At 31.6% G+C, this 23,952-nt stretch overlaps 1 protein-coding gene across 1 annotated transcript in view; it reads right to left on the bottom strand.

Annotated features, from left to right (window-relative positions):
• Positions 1 to 23,952, bottom strand: part of LOC130892352 (zwei Ig domain protein zig-8-like) — a 468,122-nt gene that overhangs the window by 43,959 nt on the left and 400,211 nt on the right. The gene's annotated exons all lie outside the window — the stretch shown is intronic.

The following is a 23,952-nucleotide window of genomic DNA, read 5'->3' as shown; positions in this document are numbered from 1 at the left end:
TTAAAGATGAGCCATACACTGTGTACCGAGACTGCATATGATTAACGATCGTAAAAATTTCGGGCAGCTGAATTCAAACGTGGTCGTCCCACCTTGACTGACGAAGAGCGTTTGGGACGGACAACCAGTTCTCCAAATAGTAGTGAGCGGTAATCAGGTTAAGGTAAGAGAAATGAAAGAGGTTATAGGCATAAAAGAAGGAAAGCATTTGCAGTATACTGAATGAGAATTATGTATCTGCAAGCTTTCCGCGCATTGGGTGCCACGTATGCTCACTTGGAACCAAAAACCCATTATTGGCGCGTTTTAAGCAAAACCAGTCGGATTTCAGGCAATGATTTATAGCTGTAGATGAAATCTAGATCCACCACAATACTACTGAAATAAAAAAATAGTTCAGACATTGATTACACAGGGAGAACCAGCTACGAAAACGGCAAAGATGATTTCATCGGCCGAAAAAGTGATGGCGACCGTTAATTGAGATATTCATGGTATTCTGCTCTTCTTCTTCAAAAAGAATAACCGACACCATTTAAAGAAAAAAAGTGCTTTTCAAGATTCACTTGCAGGAAGAAGATTTTCATCAGACAAGGACGTTATCACATACGTAAACGCTTATTTTGAAGAAAGGTTTGAGTATCGCTGTACTAAGAAAAATGATGGAGTAAAAATGTATTGTTTGTTTGTTAGATCAAAAACTTTTCAGACAACCCTTGTATTATACCTCCACTCTTCATGTGTTAAGACCAGTACTAACTTACTTTGAACCAGAAACTTCAAAATTAAACGATATTATTAATTAATCTAGAAGTGCCACAAGGCAGTGTTTTGGGACCTCTCCTATACCTCTTGTACACGAGGTATAGGTTAGGAGTACAAGTTACCTTCGCAAATGATACTAGTGTACTAGCAGTAGGAAATAGCAGTGGAGGATTGAAATAAATTTATCGAAATCTATACATGTGAACTTAACCAATAGAGCTCAACAACACATACCCATATTCATAAATGAAAAACGAATCTCATTCAAAAATACAGCAAGCAAATAGGTATAAGTGTCGATGATAAGCTTCTCTGGAAAGCTCATATAGAAATGGAAAGGGAACAAATTCGAATCCAATATAAAAAAATAGATTGGCTGATCGGATTAAATTCCACTCTGTATGTACAAACAAGATTATGCTTTATAAACATACCCTCGAACCCATTTGGTCTTATGGTACTCAGCTATGGGGCTGAAGACTGAAAAGGATTGAACCTTTTGAATTGGTGAAGTGAGTTTGTTAAAAGCAGAGTATTGTGTGTGTTCAGGTATATGTTAATTAGTCTGAAAACATACACACAGAAATTTAAATAAGATATAAATTGCTGATTGATGTTGAAATCAGATTGTAAAATTAAAACAATGCCGCGTATATATACAGGGTGTCCCATGATGAGTTAAAACTATCTGTATGTGGCGAAAGACTAGTAAAATCATGAAAATTTCGCCGACTTCCGTTTCTACCAGAAGTCGACTGTAACTTTTTTTGTTATTTTAAATAAAATACCCTATATATTAATACATTTTTGAAATCTACGTAAAATTTTAGTATACTTTTTTCGAAAAATGCATACTTTTTGAGTTATTAATTTTTTTGTAAAAAATTTGACCGTTGCAGACCCTTATAAATTATTTTTTTATTTTATTTTGATTCGTTGATACAAGCACTAAGAAATAGAAGAGATTATGTAAATTTGCTTTGAATACATGGTAAAGATGGCGAAGTTGTTACAAAAACATGTGCTTTCTTTGCAGTAAGATATCCAGATAGACCACGATCGAAATCACACATTGTTAAAAGAATACGTAACAATTTGAAGCTATTCGGTCATTTTAAGCAAGTTAATCGAATTAAACCATTTGTGACAATAATAAGATATGCTACAAAATACTATGGAAAATTAAAAGCCAAAGGAAAATAGTCTGATGCTTTAAAGTAATTGTTCAAAATTGCTTCCTTGAACTTTAATGCATTTTTCAACCCTTCTCAGTACACCTTCATTCGTCGCACGGCTTATCATCATCTGAGAAAGGGAATTGAAGGAATTTCGAATTCTTAGCTCACAATCTTCTCTAGCAGTAAACGCTTGTGAGTGTGTATGTGACCCCATATAAAAAAATCTAAACGTGTCATATCGGGAGAACGAGGGAGCCACCAAGAAGGACCATTATTAAATAACATATTCAAGGAAAGGATAAATAGATACTACAATCAATTTAAAAACAGAACAGAAACGAAACATAAAACATTTTTCCTTACCATATATACAAGGACTTTCCCAACAACTATCAAATTATTTTAATAAATATAATATTAGATATAAAGGACATAATACGTTATCCAAATATTTCACTAACTTAAAATCTAAAACGTGCCTTGTATTAAATGTGACGCTGTCTACATAAGACAAACATCTCAGTATTTAGAAAACACACTAAAAGGTTATCAATACGATAAAAAAAAAATAAAACTGCGTTCACGAACCATGGAATATCAAAAAAAATTCAATTATAAAGATTCAAAAATTCTTGGAACGAAATCTAATACACGACAAAGAAAATTTTTAGAAATGATTTACATTCATAAAAATGGAAAAGCTATAAATGATAAAAAAGACCTAAATAATTTGAATAAAATTTATGGCTCTATTTTGTAAATTCTAATAAATTCAATATATTTGAGATGTGGAAACTAAGGAAAAATTAATTTTTCTTATTAGAACATTTTCTATTTTGAGTTTATTATTATTTTGATGTTCATGATGTAGGTGATTGATTGATATAAATACGTAATTGTCTGTGTCAATATCATATTTTGATAAAGACTTAAAGACAAGTCGAAACATCAAATTTTATCTTTTTCCAAACATTATTAAAAAAAGTAATTTTAAAACAGAAAAGATTTCTTTGATTTCTTATTTCTTAGACCTTTAATATGTTTGTTTCTAAATCTTCTTGATTTTAGGTTTCTAAATAATAAACTGAGCACTATTTAACACTAATTTCATTCCGACTGAGAAAAGAAATAATAAAAAATCTATGGTTCTTTCTGATTCTTTAATAAAAGCTTTTTTCAACAGATTGTCTATATTCTTTTTGTCGCTAAGTTGGCATATTTTCCCTCAATAGTCACGCAGAATTTCAGCATCCTCCCTTAATTGGATTGCTCTGAGTATCAGTTTATCTCAAGTGTGTTTTCAGATTTTTACAATGGATTGAAAAAGAATCCGTGTTGAATGTAGCAATGCAGAAGAAATATTGTATGCATAAAAGCTGAGATTGAAACAGTATTTCAACTACGATGGAATCGATGAAATGTACATCATAGATTACAAAAATAAACAGAATGTCATAGTTTTTCTAGATTATTGTAGTTTTTAAAATTGTAATCAGATTCGTGAAGATTTTCCAAAAGTTTTTCAGAATAATTGTTGTTGTTTCTTGCAACACCACAAAAATGCATTCCGTTGTGTCTGCTTAAGGAATTTTTAGAAAATTTAATACGCTCCACGAGGTACAACATCGTTCAAGAAAAGAATCATTTTCTTAGAGTCGTGTTTGTGTTTTCGGATGTTCCGTGATTTTTCTTTTTTTTAATAATTTCAAAGCAATGGTATTGTGAAGTTTTGTCTCTAATACAAACAAAACAAATCTGGATGTACACAAAAATGCATTTCTATAAGGAAGTAGTAGTTGTTTATAAGTCGGAATGTACAAAGAAAAAGAAAATTAGAGTAGCTTAACTGGAAAAAACAGGCGCCATATATTCGAAATTTAACAAAGAGAGATATACCTGACAATATTGTATATCTTAATTGGTAAAAACATTGGAAGACAAATGATTTTATATATAGAAAAATTAAACAGGACAAAAAATATAATCTATAAAATAGAAGAAAGATATCGCTTCAGCAATAGCATTTATATGACAATAATTATATCGTCTAAATCAGATTCAAAACCTATGATTGTGAAATATGATTTCTTAATCATATGATGGACAGATGGAAAGTTAAAATTCTGGGCAAAATACGGCAGTCAACATGTATATATTTATCTATTGATACCCAAAGGTTCTATTGTGTCTCCCTTTCTTGATGCGATATTCGGGAAACCAGTGTTTACAGCTAATCTGTTTATCCTACTTCTTTTAGATAATCCAGAATGTCGGATGACCGTAGCTTCCAAAGATCTTCATCTTCTATTTCATATGCTCCCAGGTGTGTATCAACCTGCTGTAGGTTGTCCCAATAATTGGTTTTGCTCCTATCTACCTTCTTTTTCAATGATTTTTCTATTGTTCTGTAGTTTATATAGCATTTATAAGACAACAATTATATCGTCTAAATCAGACTCAAATTCTATGATCGTGAAATATGTAATCTATGATGGAACAGATTAACAGTGGGAAAGTTAAAATTCTGAGCAAAATACGGCAAACTCATCATAGAAAGAGGGTGGATGATAAAAAAATGAATACAAAAAAATATATACGAGGTTTTATGTTTATAGTATGTTGTGGCTTAATTAATGTCAGAAATAATGTCAAAAATCCAGTACCTCAATTCGTTATTTGAACAAACAGTTTTGCGAATTCATCTATTTTTGAAGCCTTTTTAGCACATCTTTTCAACCTGATACAAATATAAAGATTTGTTCAAAATTTATGTATTTATATTTGTATATATATTTATGCTCTAGTAGCAGACAAACAAGCCGAAACGGGCGGAAACTTGTCACTGCTATTCTCAACGCATAAGGATATGAAATATACTAGATGAAGTATATGCAGCGAAGTATATTATAATTAACTCCCCATATTTTTATGACATCTCATATATACTTACAACATATTTTGTGAGTGTGATATGGGGCTAGGAGAAAGGGAGAATACTTGATGTTATAGAGAAATCCGTTAGAGTAAAAATCCAATGGTATATGGAAAATAAAAGCTTTGGAAGAGTCCTGTGAAATACGAATACGATGAAAGCAGCTAAAAATTGAATTTATTTTATTTAAATATTTCACTATGTTTACTCTTATTTACATCCAATGACCATACTATTTACTCACGATATTGGTTGAGGAACTTATGGAAAACTATATAGTAATGAGAATATTGAAGAACTTTTAAACTCCCGAAAACATCAAATTGCCAATTTTGAGTAAACTCAATCGATATATTGACGTGTTTCGCAACCAATTAGACTTGTACTTAGTCATCTGAGTTTCTTTCTAATAAAGTTTTAGTGTGTTTAGTGTATAACTGCTGCTAATTTAGTTGAAATAGCAACTTGTAATTAATTTATTGTGAAATTAAAATTGCTTACCATATTCCCCATGAGAACGAGAGAAATAAATTTCATGTGCGAAGCAAATTCGCTTTTGTTCCGAAAATAATAGCGAAATGTACTGCAGAAATTAAGAAAAAAACTTTGAATAATTTCCGGAGATTACATTTTAATTTAAGCATTATAATTATTTTTTGTTGTACACAAAATAAGGCTTGTTCTGTTGGTGTAAGTTATCTTTTGTTGAAGATTAAAACGTAATAGATGTCTCCGTAATATAGTACAAAATGTGTTGTAGCTACCTTTGTATTTAGAGATTAAAAAATACGAAGGAAATAAAACTATATTTTTTATAATTATCTTCACAAATATAGAGTGTAGTCAGTAGAAAATGAAGTGAAAACAGTGAAATCACAACAATTATTAGAAAGGAGAAATGGAGAAATAAAATATAATCCAGCATCTCATAATTATTTGACAGAACATGTCTACGTAATTTTAATGGAAATTTACGAAGGTTGTTTGATATTTTGTCACATTACCATTTATATTTTTCAACGCAGTCTCTTTTTAAGTCTATATACTTAGTCCTTCGATGCTCTAACCTTTTTAACACTGTAAGTGCAATTGAAGGTTACGAGACAGTAAAAAGGCGATGGGGGTCAGATCTGGGGAATATCTTGAGTAGTCAACCAATTCGAAGTGTAATTAGTGATTTTAGCCAAGTACGAGATGATGCTTTTTTCTGATAGGTAACCACTTAATTTTCCTTTGAAAGTAGTCGCGTTTTGTAATTTCTTTATTTGTCTTATCAAGTAATGATGTGTGATAACCCCCTTTTATTGTTTTACCATTTTATAAAATAGTCGATGAACACAACCCAATGACTGTGGGCCGATGAAATCGTTTTTGCCTTTTTCTAAGGAGGTTCTCCCTTTACAATCGATTGTCTTGATCAATTTTCCGTTCTAGGAGGGTAGTGGTGGATCCAGATTTCATTTTATGAGAATCAGACTCATTTATTCGAATGCGCCCGAAGTCCGAAGTGAGTAGACGCGGTACCTAACGCGCGGATATCTTACGCTTGCATAATTCTCCAGTCAGTATAAGGTGAATCCCTGTTTTTGATATTCAGATAGCCTCTTTTTTCCTTATAATCTTAAACCGATGTCCGTCCAGTACCACTTCTTCGATTATATCGCTGGTTTTAGTAGTTTTTGGACGTTCCAAACACTGGTCGTCAGCTTGAATTCAGCTGCTAAAAATTTTACAGTTGTAACTTATGGTGCAGTTTCCGTACCCAGTGTCCAGGTCCTCTTTCACTTGCGTCAGATTATTACTTCTCAAAAACAAATTGTTGGCAGGTCGAGAAGAGTAGTACATATTTAATTTAATAATTGTGAAATTATTCTCTAAATCAAATTACTTTTCATATTCCTTGTATAAGCATTAGTCAGTTGAATATTATTCTGCTGAATGAAGTATTATACTACCTTAATTAAGTTACGATTACGTAACAGTGCAAAAATTGGAGGAGGACGCTATTAAAAAAATGGGCATTAAAAATAGGAATTTTTTCAAAATAAATTAAAAAGATAAGTTTAAGGAGTACTCGTTTTGAGTTAGTAGTATGAACAACCGACAATAAAATTTAGCGCTATGAATAAAATTGAAATTTACCAATATTTTTGTATATTATTGCTTAAGATTTAGACTCCTAGATGGCGTCAATCTATCTAAAAACAGATAATCTTTGATTTCAGTATACAAGTATTATATATTGTATATTGAAAACGATGAAATTTGCCATTTTTGTATGTTCCTACAAAAAGTGTTTTATCTATTCCATAATAATTGAGTCTGCATTATCAGAGCTTTTTCTAATATTATATTGTTTATAAATATTATACATGTTAGAAACAGCAATGCTAGAACATAAGGGTGAATATTTTAGTAAACGATTTACAGCTTAGTTTCATATATTCAGCAATCAGCCACCAATTTAAAATATTTTTCAATTTCATTTTTTGAAATTCTAAAATTATTTTCATTTATTTTTGAACATTTATTGAATATTTGAGATTAGAACTACGGAGCACATCAAAAATGGATTTTATTAAACAATATTAAAAAAGTCTCATGTGATTATCCTTTGGTTTTGCAGCTGTCTCTTCATAAGATTGTGGATATAAATCTTCCCGTCTTTAAGTTTGGAAAGAATAAGAAGAGAAACTTTTAGTTTCGTGGGATTTATTTGGTCTCTTTTTGATTCCTTTTCATAACATTCCAAAGTTATTCTCTCTATTACGACGAAGATGATGACACAGTGGATTATTGATTAAATTACTGCTAAATAATTCTACTATTCGAGATGGTCGATGATTTTTTCTGTTTTATTGAAATCTATTTGTGGAACAATTTTTTGAAAAAGGAATTAATTATATACTTTTCGGATAAAAGAACTGGTATCCATTGTAAAGAAGGGTTTATTTGGCTGTACTTACGTATCTGTTCGATTTAGGGTTTAGTACTTCTAGTTTTACCATTAATCAGATTTGTTGAGGTCCAAATTTATTTATAAATTAAATCAAAGGTATTATTTTAGAGAGCTTATTTTAGGAAATGAGAGCTTATTACATTTATTTTCATTCGCAATGGAAACTGCCTTTTGATGTTAAGTAGAACGAAGAAATACGATATTTTTTTTATATTCACATCCAGTTCAAAAAGGTGAACCGGAAGTCAAAAAATTTGGTTATTGGTAAAATAGGATGTAGTAATTAGCGTGATTTTATTATGATTCTGATGGTTATAAATATCATATCAAAAATTCAGAGGATTAAAAACAGGAGAAGATCATGAGGAAATTCTTGCAATCCATAGCACTCTATATCACAATCAATGTGTAGAACAAAAACCAACCATAGTATGAAGAAAAAGCCTGATTGAATCAATGTAACATTGCAGAAAATATGGCGGACAGTCTGTTATGGTATGGCGGTGGGGCTGTTACGATATGGTGGTGAGGCTGTTACGATGTGGTGGTGGGTCTGTTATGGTATGGTGGTCGATCTGTCATGGTATGGCGTGGCATTAGCTTGGAGGCTCATATTACCTAGTTCTGATTTGAGGCCGTGGTTTGACAGCTTGCCTTATCGAAGTGCTATTAATGCGCTCACGCTCTCACGTAGCTAGATTGGTCCAAAATTCCTCCTAGAAATCTAGATGAGTCAATCAGATTCACTGAAATATGGGATCAAATGTATTTAGTTGCAAACGAAACTTTATTTTTATTGTGCCAGAATGTGCAGAAGAAATCGATGCAAGGGCACGTAATATGTGATACTAATTCAAAAATGATGCAATAAACTTTTTGTTTTCTTCTTTCTACAGTCACTATTCTTATTTTAAAGGTTTATTCTACGCAATAGAAATCTCTTTGTCATAGTTAACGGCTATTATGTTAGACCATTAACGAATGTCTTAATTTTTCATTTTTGTCAGGTTTTATGAACCAAACGATAGACTCGGATGAATTAATATTTTATTTTATATCCAATAAACCTTGCAATATGCAAAATCCCTAATTATTCCTCTTAATGACCGGGGCAAAGCGTATATAAAATAATGATACTGCTTGTGGTACAAATAACAGAGGATATTAAATTGATATTTTACTGTTTCATTCTCCATTTATCACGTAAATTGTGTTTACTAAGATAATAATATCAGCGGGAAAGCGGTAGCTTCGCTGACCTCTGTAGATATTTCACAATTTGGCGTTATTTGACACCGTGACAAGGAGAATATTTCTATAATGGAATTGTCGTTAGTGGCGAGATTTTTTCCGCAAAATGGAATTAAATCTGTAGTCGGGTAGAAGTTCATTTATCAGCCGCTAGATGCAGATACAGGAAAGATGAAATTGAAATTTTTGAAATTGAACTAATATTAATGTTGTGAGAACGAGCAATACTTGAATATATAAAAAGAAAATTGGAATTTTTGAAAAATCGCAGACACAAAAAAACAATATGAATGAAAAAAAAAAATTAGAATTATTATGATAAGCTGAAGGTGTATTAAAAAGAATACCAATATAGAACGGCATAAAGAAAACCAACTATAAGAGAGTACCAATCGTTAGGTTTTTCATCAAATATTTTTCGTTCAGTGCGGTACGTCTTTGCAGAACCAGGGAAAACAATTTCTCGACTGCTCTCTTTTTTCTGTTCTATTTATGTAGCAAAATTTCATTTCCAGATTCTCATCTACCACTTTCTAATGGCAACAAATTCTCAGTAAATAAATTTGTACTTCTTCATTTGGGAAGAGAATGAATAAAATAAATCATTTTTGGTTGTAGCTAGAGCTGCTTTCTTTCTTGTATTTTTTTCTCCACAACTTTCTCAACAAGTTGCTGGCCATGACTCCACCACAACGCATGAATGCCACATAACCATCCGCTAGAATAAAGCTAAGAGCTAAGTTTTCCAAGTTTTAGTTTAAGGAAGTCTTCGTGTTCTATCCTGTATGCTTCCAAATGCCAAGCCCAGCATTATATTTAGCAAGTATATAAATAGTTTTTTCTTCTTTAAACCCGCAGAATCTGCAGTTGACTTCTTCCACTACTCTGAATTCTTGAGGCATCCAGTCGTGTGGCAATAACCTGTTAAAACCTTTGTCAAGATCCTAGTACATATTTGCACTGGCTTATGCATTATTCCTATCTCTTGTAATTATATTTCTCCTGAAGTCTCTTTGTTCAACTTAGTCCTACGAGGTTTGTTCAGAAAATACGTATAAATGTTGAATAATAACATTATTTGGCAAGTTACAGACGCCGCTAGGCTGCACTGCTGATGTAAATAGGCATCGAGCTCTCTCTGAATTAGGAACAGCGCATCAACATCAAGTTTCCTGCGAAACCAACCGTGAACAACTATTTAAAAAGGTTCCGGGAAGACTGAGAAGAAGTAAAAGGAGACTATTGCCCAGGACGCCCGTCGACATCGAGTTCTGATGAAAATGTTAAACGAATTCTAAAAGACCGTAGATTGACAGTCAGAATGATAGCTGACCAGTTGTCAATCCTCAAAACAATTGACTGCTGTGAAGATTGGATGGAAGCAGAGGTAAACTTTCCCAACCGTGAACGAAAATTTTTACTTTGAAGTTTTGAGACGTCTCAGAGCTCGTGTAGCCAGAATTCAACCGGATTTTCCACATGAGGCATGGATCCTCTATAATGGGAAAGTTCATACTTCACTTGTTGTACGTGAGTTTTTGGCCCGAAGCTCAACCATCACCCGCCCTATTCACCCGATTAGGCTCCTTGTAGCTTCTCCTTGTTTCCGAAATGCAAGATGCTGCTTCAGGAGCGGCACTGGGGGGATGTGGGAGCCATTAAGACAGAAACGACATGGCTATTGAACAGCATCAATAGTCTTTTAGCATTGTTATCAAACAGTGTATGAAATTATAGCATTGTCATCGATTCTTGTCAAGCGTGTAAAGTATTATTTTATTAGATCATTTGAAGTAGCTAAAAATAAGATTCCGTCACATGCTCTTTTGGTGATAGTGGCAGAGGATGATTTATAATATTATATTCTCACACATCTTTAATAAGTGTACATATTTCCAAATTACGCCGACCGAGAAACGAGTTCAAACATCCCTTAATATACAAATGAAGCTAGTAAACTTTAATCCTGGTAACTAAGTATATAGTATAATCGAACAAATTCATCAAAAAATTGTTTTTTTATCGGTCCCTGATAAGTGTGCAAATTGCAACTCAATCCGACTTGTTAAAGTGGGTAAAAATCACGTTAAAAGATTCCGTTACAGAGATACTCGTACATACATACCATGCTAATAAAAACTTGTTGAGCAAATATTATCGATTGTAGCCTTGTTTATTGTCCTTAGTTAATCGAGCCCGAACTCATATATAACGAAAAAAACCAATTTCACTTTCACGATCGACATAAACGGGATGCGTTTGTATGTATACGATCTATTAATTCTGTCTAATTCGGCCATTGTGTCGTTTTATCAATCAATAAACCCTTCAATTCTTACAAAATCTACTCGGAATGTGCCTGAAAATTATTAATCCCATCGGAGTCGCGTGCCTGGAAATCAACTGGGAGTGTTTGAAACGTTTTTCGTTGGAAATAATCAACTTTGAGTGTAGAATAGTTTTGAATATGAAGATAATATTTGATTCAAAAAGAGTAGAATATTAACCAAGATTCACACTAGAACAAACTTGAAGTTGAAATAATGATTATGTAATGGAAACATTCAATATTTCTTCTATAGCAATAAAACATGTGCAACTCATTTCACTATAGTAAGTTTGAAACGTTAATTTAAAACATAACATTTTGTGACTGTTTTGAAAGATACAAATTCTGAGAAGACATTTTTGTTTGTTTACGGCAAACCAAAGGCTTCCACATGTCGAAAAATTTATAATGTACTTGTCAGTCAACAATTTGAAGTCATAGTCATTTTCCTACCAATAAGCCACCTCCCACGAAAAATTAATTCCAGCGGAAAAACTCCTTGGCGGGAATATTCATGATTATTCTTTGACTACTAAACTAAAGAGTGAGCTGTAAGGAATTGGCCCTTTGTTCCCATTTTAAGCTACTCTTACATCTAGCAATTTCAATGCTCTCAAATGTATCCAATTTATTATTGGATACAATTTTTAACCTTTTTCTATTATTAATATTTATGCAGTGATTGTGACTGGCAACGTGAACGGCAATACCTGATTTTCCGGTCCATCCTTATTTCAAATGAACTATGTGTTCTTTAAACCGGACAATAACGCATCTCTTAGTCTGCCCAATATACTTAACAATTGTTTTAATGTGTTGTTGAATTTATAAACCAATTTTAAACCCACTTTGCTATATATTCTTTCCAATCCTCTCGTGTAAAGAGGATTGAAAGGTATCAAAGCAATTTTTTTTTCTTTGGTTAGGTGAAGCATAACTTAAGACTGCGCTTACGATTTTGAAAATGATATGAGCTCCAAAGAAAGATGTTTGAAATAATGGATTCATAGTTTGAAAATAAACTATCCTATTTGTAGAAAGAGCTGAGGAATTTTGGACTAAATAATTTTCTTCAAATATTAATATTAAAAACCATTCCAAATACTGACAAAAAAGTAATATTGATCGAAGCTTTGAATTTTGCAGTGCCTACTTGAAATCTTGGTGAAATAAAAGAACATTTGAAATTTTCAATCAAAATCCACTACAAATATATAAGCACAGACAAGAGTTGGAAAAAAGGATAATTTTTATTTGAAAGCCGCTAAAGGAAATAAAGTGGTTATAATGGAAAACAGGATTCTTTCGGAACAGTTGATAACTTAAGGCAGATCCTTACATCGAAATTGTGAACAATCCATTCAATTTAATTGAGAGTGTAATTTAGAATCAGGATTAAAAAATGCAAGATTGCCTTTCGGATGTCATGAGAATGATCATTTCATTAGACTATTTATAGAACATCAAACAATAAAGAAAATATGTACGATATACGTTAGTCTGTCTTTCTTATTTTAAGAACCACAGATTTTAAAATTTAACTACATTTTTCTAGTCAATCCAAATTAGTAAGCAAACTAAAATGTAGGCAACAATTCCTATTCAGAATGTTGGTCCTTGTTGGAAAGGGGCTCTTAGATATTTAACCTATTCCTATCGACAATGATATCTTCTGATCGTAGATTAGAGAGTGAGCATCGCGTTGATGTTCAATAAGTGTGAAATTAATCCTAAAGGAGAAGCTACACTGTTGATCAAAGGCCTTTGAGAAATTCCAGAACTCAATCCATTCGCGAATCTTTGGATTATGTGAGTGCCAGTAAACCAGTAACAAAGATGGAGTTAAATATACTTAAAGTAGAGAAGTCCTCCAAAAGTATCCTCCTGTGAGACAAAGCTTGAGAAAAACATATGAAAAGAAGTCTACCAAGTTTAGGATGAAACAACTATGAAAACTTGAAACTCTTGAACATTCTGAATACTCCTAGTGAAAATTGACATTCCTAGTGGCATCAAACTAAAAAAAATGTGCAAAATGTTGAAGAAATCGTTTCTTGAATTTTATTTTACATAATGTTATTTTTGGGTTATGTAAACTATATTTTATTTATTTGGAAAATATATAAGAATTCCAATAATATTGACTCATTTCTAAGAATATGTTGTGTTTGGTAAGTTAATTAAATTTACACAAAAATTTAAGGCGAACACCACACTATTATGTTGACATATGTTTTTATCAAATTGTAAATAAATTGGTCGTGAGGCAGGAAGTAATTATTTAAAAAAGCATAATATTCCGTAAATTAAAACTGTTGTAATATAACGAAATATGAATTATAAAGTCGTTGATAGAATATTAAAAACTTAGAAAGGGAATTTTCACCGAAAGCTGCTACGTATTAACGGAAAAATTTACTTTACTGTAAATGTTTCAGCATAATCTCCGTTCAAGTTTACATACTTAGTCCAGCGAATTTTTTCTCATCCAAATAATAATCTTTCCAGAAAAACGCGTTTGTTTCTGAAATAATTAATCGTGTCACCAATAGTGGACGTATGGAAAAGCTTATTGTCACCATGGTAAAAACTATTTGTTTTCAACAAATGCGATCGTTTTCTCATAAGTCCGGCATAGAACGTTTCAGTAACAGCATAATAGTAGCTTCAGTTTCCCATTTTTCTAATTCACAAATAAAGATTACACTCATGGAGTTTCCAAACACCGTGGCAATTAATATATTGCCAAAAACTGAGTTATCACTTGGGAAATCCAATGCTACGACTGTATTTTTGGTTTCTAGGATATAATGGTGTACCGTGACATTTCGACAGAAAAATTAACTTTTATTACGTTTGGAGATTTCCAAAAATTGCTGTGAATTTTTAATGAGAGCGAAATTCTGAGCAGCATCAAGCAATAGTGGCACCCACCTTGCGTATAACTCTTTCTAGCTACCTCACGTATTTATTTTTACTCGACGATTGCTAATTACAAAAATATTGCATTAAAATAAAATAATTATCCGGAAAAAATGATAAATAATATTCAAGAAAAGGATAAACAGACACTAAAATCAATTAAAAATCAGAAGTATAAGGACTTTCCCAACAACTATCGATTTATTTCAATAAATATGATATAAAGCTATAAATGATAAAAAAGACTTGAATAACATAAGTAAAATTCATAACTCTAGTTTGTAAATTCTAATGAAACGACAAATAATTTCAGTCTCAGACGATGTATACATAAGTATTCGAAAGCTCGGAAAATATATTGAAGTTAGTCCACATTGAGTGCCCCCTAAAAATCTGCAAAATAAATAATGGGAGAGCACGGTTCTTTCTACGTAGAATATTTAACTGAATAGATTTTGGTAGCGAGCTGTATCTTTGACATGACAGGTGTAGATGATTCTGCATTTTTATAGTAATTCATCTGTGCCATTGAAACTGATATACCTGTAATGAATGAATTATGTCCGTGTCACATGTCTCTTCTGTAATAACAACCCTAATGTTAATAAATCTTCATAATTTTTAATCGAAATATCTAGTCTATTGTACTTTTAGAAAGAGAAAGCGCAGCTGGTTTGTAAAAGCCGCATCGCTAAAGTCGATTGCCAGACTGAGTCCGACATTAACTAGGTCAAGTGTGCTCTGAAACTAGGGTTTGCTCTATTATGATTTTTTCCTCGTTTGACACAGACTTTTTATATGAAATTTTAGCATCAAATATATGAGGGAATTCCTGCTCTTTTATACGTATTACACGACGTGAAACTGTCTGGAAGGATCCTTAAATGTAAATTGAGAGTTTAAGCATAGAGAAATTCTTTTCACGTTACTTGAGATGATAAATTTCAGACATAAATACGACAGAATGTTGCTTAAAATTTATTATGCATCCATTATATCGAAGTAAAATTGTATAATTTTCAATACAACAAATAAAGAGAGATTGATTCATGGAGGAAACACAGGGAGGGAGTTTAAAAAAGTTTTACATGTAGAAACTGATGCTGCTAATACTACCGATATTGAGGTATCGTCAACGATTGATAGAAGAGTAACTAAAATACACCAATGAGACTAATAATCACATAGGGAGCGCTAGAACTGAACACAACGAGAATGAATCTTGTCCAACGGCATCACTTGAAGCGATTTTATATCTTCCAAATTTCCATATATTATTTGAAAGTGGATTTAACTATTATCGGGTATAGCTGGTTTAGAAATACCTGGACAAATCAAACCAACTAACAGACAGACTTGTTAAAATAGGGGCGGATGAACACTTCGTAGATAGGGAAAATATCAGTTACTGGAGTAATGCATAAGGGCTGAGAGGGGCAAATATACTCCTGGGCAACTGTGACTAAATAAGATTTATTGAATATATCATCCTAATTAAGAACAATATATAAGAAATATTTCGGAGTCTGTATCAAATTACCAAAAAAGAATGAGGTCTAAATAAACAGAGCCGTATTCACGAAATCAAAAGGAAAATCAAAAATTTCTCATCCTTTATCAAGATTGTGCTTATCAATGCTGCCCACATAAAAAAAAAGAAACGCAACACAATAAACAAATTAATACAAAATCATATTTTTGCGTATAATCACAATTATAAATAATTGTTTAACTTATTTTCACTATTAAAATATTTGTTCGTGCTCCTTTTAGCTTCTACATTCTCTGAGTTAGTCTCAATTAAATTGGAAATGTTGATTACACCAAATATCTTAACAAGTTTGTCGCACACACAAATATGAAAGTGTTTACGAATATTTCAGAATCAGTTTAATTTCCAAGGCAGTTTATGTAACAAAGTAAATATTTCCAGTGATTAATTAATCAACGTCCTTCTTCCCTATGCAACGTTTTCTAAAGTAGAATGCGACTAAATGATGTATACATTAATTCAGGCACAGCCAACTTCTTTAATAAACTTTGCAAAATGGAACCCCTTCAAACAGTTAAGATTCGATTAATAATCTGGTTAATTGACAATTATTGATGACTTTCTGTACAAATGAGTATACAAAGCTATACAAACTTCTGAAGGCTGTCAAATGATAATTGAAATCTTTCAGGTGTTCTTAAACAATTATAAATAGATGATTACTATCACTAGAAAATTATCAAACAGTCTCTAACCGTTTCTCGGAGAAAAAACGACCATTATTATGGTAGCTACATGCTGCGATAATATCAATAACATTTCCTTCGAATATTAATTACATTTCTTTCGACTCATTTGTCGAAATTATAAGGAGAAACGCGTAACACATAAACCGCGGTTTAGAGCTTGGGGTCTCATCAACACTAGGACAATATCTGGAATTCTACCTTGTCGCAGTAAGCTGTAATATTGTTATTATAAACTACGAGGCATTTTTAAAGTGTTGTAGGTAGGTAAATATTACTAGTCTTTAAGTTTCAAAATATGATCAAACAAACTCCGATATGTTACTTGAGTAATTAAAAAAATCACACTTTTTTGAAAATGTAAACTTGAATTTCAACTTCACCCAATAGCCGATTTTTCAACTAATTGTTAAAACCTAATAGTTCCTCTACATTTTCTGTTTGCACCTACTTATATCTTTCTATGTTTATGAAATGTTTTTTTGGTTTTCCAATTTTTTTTAACTGAAATTTTAATATTTTTCAACTATTTATGCTTCGAATGTATAAATCAACTTACATTGAATACTGTAGGTTTGCCTATTGTGTCATAATTTGAATCCTTATTTTATCGAACTTACTTACTTATCATATTTAGAAATAAAAATTACGCGTGTGGATTCTTTTCGAAAGATTCCCCTTTAAGATCTATACATTTTTGTATACGCTCAAACCAGTTTTGGAAACATTTTTCCCACTCTGAAGCTTACATTGTATCAACATGGTGTGGAAAATATTCAACAGCTTCTTGAGATGATGAAAATCGCTGTCCGCGCATCTTTTTTTCGACAGTGAGGAACAAGAAAAGTCATTAGGTGATAAATCGCGTGAAAACTTGGTGCCAAAACACATTGATACTACATTGTTCGATTGTGAAAAACAACCCTCGTAGATATAACATTAATTGATTGATTAAATATCATTATCACAACCAATGTATTTCGCTGATTTTGCTGCTTCTGTCTAGTTTTATCCCACAAAACCCCACTTGGTACAGTATATAGAAGACGTGAAAGAAAATTTGAGTCGAGTGTTACTAAAGTTGATTTATAGACCCAATAGACCACATCATGTAAACCAGATTTTAAAAAGCAAATGAAAAATTCGAAGTCCAAAGTTAATATTTACCAAACAATAATAAGGCCGATACTAGTACGGCGCTGAAACAATAATAACGATAAAAAGAGAAGAAGAAAAGTCGAGAGTAACGGAAAGAAAGCTTATAAAATTAATATTAGGACCAATCAAGATTGATGAAAATGAATACAGATGACGTATGAATTATGAAATAAAGGAGGAGCTTGTGGGGAGGAAGATATAATTGAAAAAATAAGAAACAAAAAATAATATGGCTAGGAGATCTGTGGAGAGCAAGCCAAGGCACAGTAGCTTTGTCAATGCTACAATAGGATTCAGGAGGTAGGCAAGAACAGAGGACAGGAGAATAATTAGGGAAAAAAAGGAATAAATAAACAATAGCAAACAGAATCTAGAAAGCATTACGCGGCTTATAAACTTTTTTAGTTCTGGAAAATCGAATTTGGAATCTGCAATTATATTTAACACAATCAAAGTGAGAGGCATATAGTTAGATACTCAACTACTTAACTAATCAACTGAAAGCTCCGTTATATTAAAAAAATTAATTGTCTTGAATTAAGTGCTCATATGGAAACTCGCAAAATGGGATTTGGGGATTTACACATTTGATAAAAACGATAGGAAATGAATTGTAGCACTAAAACAATTAAATATTAGTATTTAAAATTGATAATAATGTTGAAAGCTAGAAAAGAAACCACTATAAAAAGAAACAGAAAAAATCGATTACAAAAGAAAATTTCTAATTAATTGGATGCTAAAAAGTGATTAAACAAGGCCCAATTCGAAGCTGGTATTGGAAATAGCAGAAGTCGAGTTATTTCATCGAGTTTCCGATATCGATCATGGACTAGGGCTGGATGTCACCGAATTGTTTACGGAAACTGTATAAAGGACTGACCTGTACAAATAAATAGCTGGACATTTTGGAGATAATTTGTACTAATAATGTAGGGGGATGTCACACACCTAGAAAAGTCTTGAACTGAATAGACTTCGGTATCCCACTTATAGTATGATCATCATATGATTTATTAACAATAGAAACGTCATGATATATGGGATATGTTTCCACCAGAAGGTTCAATTAAACAATGCCGCAAAGAATTCACACTATATTAAAAAAAGGCAGCGTTACCCAATGGTGGAAATTAAAATTGATCATTGATTAATTTCTCTATATTTATATTGAATAAAAATGCCATATTTATATTATGCATATTTAAATGCGAATTTTCTAAATATCGATAGTTAAACCTCCCGGAATAGGAAGCGGTTTGTAGATATTTGAATTTCTATAAACAATAAATATTTGTGTATACATTATACCGTTAAAGGAAATTTAAATGTCCGAAATAGTAAAGTTCGATGGTGTAGCAAAGGTAAGGAGTTTCCATTATTTATTATAGCTCTGCATTTATAGAAATTTCGGTATCTTTTGTAAAGACTCAGCAAAAAATAAGTAAGAAGCCAACTTGGAAAAATGAAGTAGCAGTGTTCATTTAGAAGTGCCGTGATTAAAGTGGAAAATCGGGGAAAAACGAAATAATCTATTACCCGGGCTTTTCATTCTTTTATTTTTCCGTTCTTTCTATTTTTACTGATAGGTAGTCTAGTTTAGTTAGTTGATGAATTGAAACAGCCTCGTTAATTAATGGAATCAATTAACAGTAGTAACTCGTGTTGGGTTTTTCATCGAAAGTAAAATGTTACCCTTGGGAATGAATTTATGTTTTTTATCGAAAAAGGTAGAAGTTGTTTGCGACGGGAGTTTCTAGTCTCTTAAGAGTGACATTTTGGACTGAAAAAGAGATTATTTTGCTTTTTACAAGTGAAATATATCGATACTTGAGCAACATTTATTTTAGAATAAATACCTTTCTGAAATAGACAATAAAATCAATACGAGCGGATTTTTTTCTCTAGGAAAAGTTGAGTTATATTTCTTGCGAGGGTGACAACTAACAAAAAATGTGGTTTCAATTGTGACCTGCCAAATAGAGCAACTTTGTTTATTCTTGGCATAAACTACAACATTATCCATAGTTTAAACTACAGTACAATCTCCATTTGTTTAGTTGCGTCTTAGTTTGCAGTTTATCCGCCAAGCAATAAACCAGATTCCAGCCCTTGTTTGATCCCAAAAATTGCCTGTTTTAACTAAAAATTTTCACAAACTTTCTCATCAACTTGTTAACAAATACAGACAGGTAGGTACGCACATATCCCATGGTCAAAACATCGTTTAAAAAAACCGAAAGATGAACTCACAGTAAAAAATTTTCTTAGTAACAATAACAGAGAACATTTTAAATTTTGTATGTTGGTGTTCTAAGAAAAATATTTTTAGCCTGATCTGGTCACAAAAACTACCCGGGTGTTATCAAATAATTTACAACTATGGTTTCTTGATACTTTTGTATGTATTGTCTGTTTGCACAAAGGACAAGACATCCTTTAAAGCATATGTTCACAGTTTGAATACACAATTTATTTGGCAACCCTCATTAGGGAAGTTTCCGATGAATTTGTGGAAATTGAGGAAATCGGCATCTTTATGTGATACAATAATTTAATTTTAGAATTTACTTAAAAACTAAACTGGATTCTACTCTGGGTGAGACTTTTATTTACAACAACAGTAAAATATTGGTTAGCAGAGACTTAACGAGCGGCCAAATCGAATGACGGAAGAAGAGAATTCACAAATAGGCACTGGATGAATGTCGGTTCAAAAGTTAACAGACATAATATGTATTTTAAAAAGTGCGATAGATCGCATATTATCTGAAAATTTAAGTATGATCATGCTGTAAGCAAAAACACTATTTCAATTAAGTGTTCACCGAAGTTTCACTTCACTTCACGCCAGAGATGCAATCAAAATAACAGATAGAAAAGGCGGAAGGCTCCAAAGACCACGAAGATTGTTTAAACTGCATTCAAGGTTATGAAGTCGATTTTTCCGGATGTTTGCCGGAAAATTTTGAAAAAGAAGAAATGATAAACGTTTAAACAAAGATATCAAGCAAAAATTAGTAAAATAATGTTTGAATTGTCACTTAACCTTCTCAGATTATTTTCTGTTCCAAAATTGGAAAAATGAATCAGTGGTTGAATCGGATCTAGAGAAATCAATCAATTGTACATTACCGATTCTGGAATACTTTTGTGAACAAATTAAGTGAAACAGTTTCAAATATATATCTACTATGAAAAATTGTATAACTCTCAATTTTTCTTGTTGTTATTGTGGATTAATTTGCAAAAAATAGTGAAACTCCAAAGTTTGTATCCAATATATCACAAAGTCTAAACAAATTGAATTATCATATAATTTGACAAAAGTGGATAGATTTGTCTTATCGCTGGATATTTATCCGATCAGAATACACAGCAGTGATTTGATATAGTTTTTGTGGCTTCTCTTGAAATATTCTTTTATTTATATCACGTACTTATGTTTACTGACAAATAAAGTTCCAGCTAGGTAAACACTGAATATTTCTATTGATGTAATTTTCCAGAAACTTCGTTTTTTACATTTTTTATTCATATAAAATTTGATTGTATATTATAGAAATTCAATAACCAATTTTTCAGGTATTTCTTAAAAAAACTCCAGAAGCATATAGTTCATTTCACATCTACTAAGCTTTAATCTGATAATCTTTCACTCTGGTGAAATAATTTTGTACCCTTCATATTTCAGTTCTAGCGTATACAAAAAGGAACAAAATAATTTCTAATATTTTTTTATTAAAGATAACATTAGCTTCGACAACTTCTGTTAAATGGAACATTCTCAGAAATGGTAATGATAACAAAGAAACAATTGTTACAAATAAATACTAAACTTCTATATTTTATACACAGTAATCTACGATTATTTTGAAAACTCTGAAAGCTATTCTTGAATGCTTGTGAACAACTTTTCTAAGTAAGTAAGATGGAAAAATTCTATTTCTTCATACATTTTTGTGTAGGTGTGAATTAAAAGATTTATTGATAGAGTATCGTCTTGAGTCATCATACCGCCTCAGTTTTTTTGTGTTGGCAGTTTTTTAGAAAAGTATCAACCGTACTAGACTTTACGATTCCACATTACATAATTGCCCTGTAAAGTAGAAGACACTGTTTATATGTGTCTCTCCTTTCAACATCATATGCTAGCTAGTATGGAATGAATTTGAATAGTATGTAAAAAAATATGAGTTGCCGTTTAACCTAAAAGTAACCTTAAGTTCATTATATTTTAAATCTAAACCTTATAAAAAGAATGATCATTTTTGAAACAATATATTATTAAAAAAGGGACTTGTGAACATAAAATATGGTCATGTTGGGCAAAAATGATACAATTTGTCAAACAAAGCTTTAAACTGTCTATAATGAGTCGAGAAAAATGAAAACACTCACACTCTATTTATAACAGTATATTTACAACTGCTCTGTGGGAATTCAGTTGATTATTAAACCAGTTCTAAATTATACGAACCTGATGAATTGACTGATGGATATATGTGATAAATTTCAACACATTCCAATTATAATCTTCATGGTTTTCTATAGATCTGTACTAAGTATTTCGTTCAGTTCATCAGAGGTGGTAAATTAAACTTAACAAGATTACCTGCACTACTAATTCGACATGTGCCATCAGAACTAAAGGGTTTATTTGATTCCTGTAGGTGAATCGCCAGGTTTTTATATCAAAGCAAAAAAGAAAAAAATTATTCACTTCAGTTTGCCTAGTTTATTATTTAAAAGCAACATTTATATAATAGTAAACATTATCGCAGTCTTCAATATATTTGTTTTTGAAATTGGTACTAACTTCAAAACTTTGTATATTTGCAATTTGACTTTTTTTTAATTTCTCAAGGAAGACATATATGGAGTAATGTGTTGCGTAACAGAAAGAATTAAATTTTGCATGAATTAGTCGTTCTTGGAATCGATACAACTTTTTCCGCTCACATCGTTTGCGACGATACATGACTCCAAAAGTCCACTTTCTAGTTTGTACGACATTAAATCGGAGAAGAAACATTCCTCTACTTCATTTGGACGTCAGGCCGAGAGTGTTTTCAAGCAGCTTACTTGAACATCTGGCCAAATCCACCTTAATGTTAGATGGATAGCCTTTTCAAAATGAACGAAAATTTGCCATGAATTAAAAGACCATACTTTTCATAAATCTTGGTAGGTATAAGCATGTCAATTTTTGCGCTTGGTATCAAACAAAAAACTAGTGGAACAAAATGTACATTTTGAAGTCGATGATTAGTAAAAAACTGTATGCTTTCACATGTTTACACAATGATATTTTTTTCCATATTGTTAATGAACAAATATTTTTCACCTTTATTGGTTAACAGAGTTTCGCCGTATATGATTCCGAGAACTCCATGCACTTCTATGTTTTTAAGAATCGGACCGTGAAGGATTTTTCGGCGACTGTTAGATATTTTTTCTAATGCAGCTAACATTAGTAGTTGTCAGAGACGATGACAAATTCGTTGCTTAAGCTCTACAATATAATCTTTCAAACCCTTTAAACTTCAATTCTTGTCTCCTATGTCACAAAAAAGATCAGTGATAATAAGTTTGGCTGATAGATCATCCAACTATCACATCCTGAATTTAGATGTTTAGCTATTCAAAAAGCAAAAACTGCATTGAAAGAAAATAATTATCCAGATAAAATGATAAATAACATATTCAAGAAAAGGATAAACAGATACTACAATTAATATAAAAACAAAACAGAGAAGAAACATCAAAACGTAAAACATTTTTTTTTACCATATGTACAAGGACTTTCCCAACAATTATCGAATTATTTCAATCAATATGATATTAGTATAAGTCATAGAGGACATAATACATTATCCAAATATTTCACTAAATTGAAATCTAAAACGTGCCTTGTACTAAATGTGACGCTGTCTACATAGGGCAAACATCTCAGTATTTACAAAATAGACTAAGAGGTCATCTAAACGATAAAAAAACTAGAACTGCATTAACGAACCATGAAATATCAAAGAAGCATAAATTCAATTATAAAGATTCAAAAATTCTTGGAACGGAATCTAATACACCAAAAATTTTTAGAAATGATTCACATTCATAAAAATGGAAAAGCTATAAATGATAAAAAAGATCTAAATAATTTATAACTCTATTTTATAAACTCTAATGAAACTACAAATAATTTAATTGATTACTGCTA

This window comes from Diorhabda carinulata, chromosome 1 (assembly GCF_026250575.1).
Source record: "Diorhabda carinulata isolate Delta chromosome 1, icDioCari1.1, whole genome shotgun sequence".
In the NCBI taxonomy this organism is placed as follows: Eukaryota; Metazoa; Arthropoda; class Insecta; order Coleoptera; family Chrysomelidae; genus Diorhabda; species Diorhabda carinulata.
This window is presented reverse-complemented; position numbering and strand designations above follow the sequence as displayed.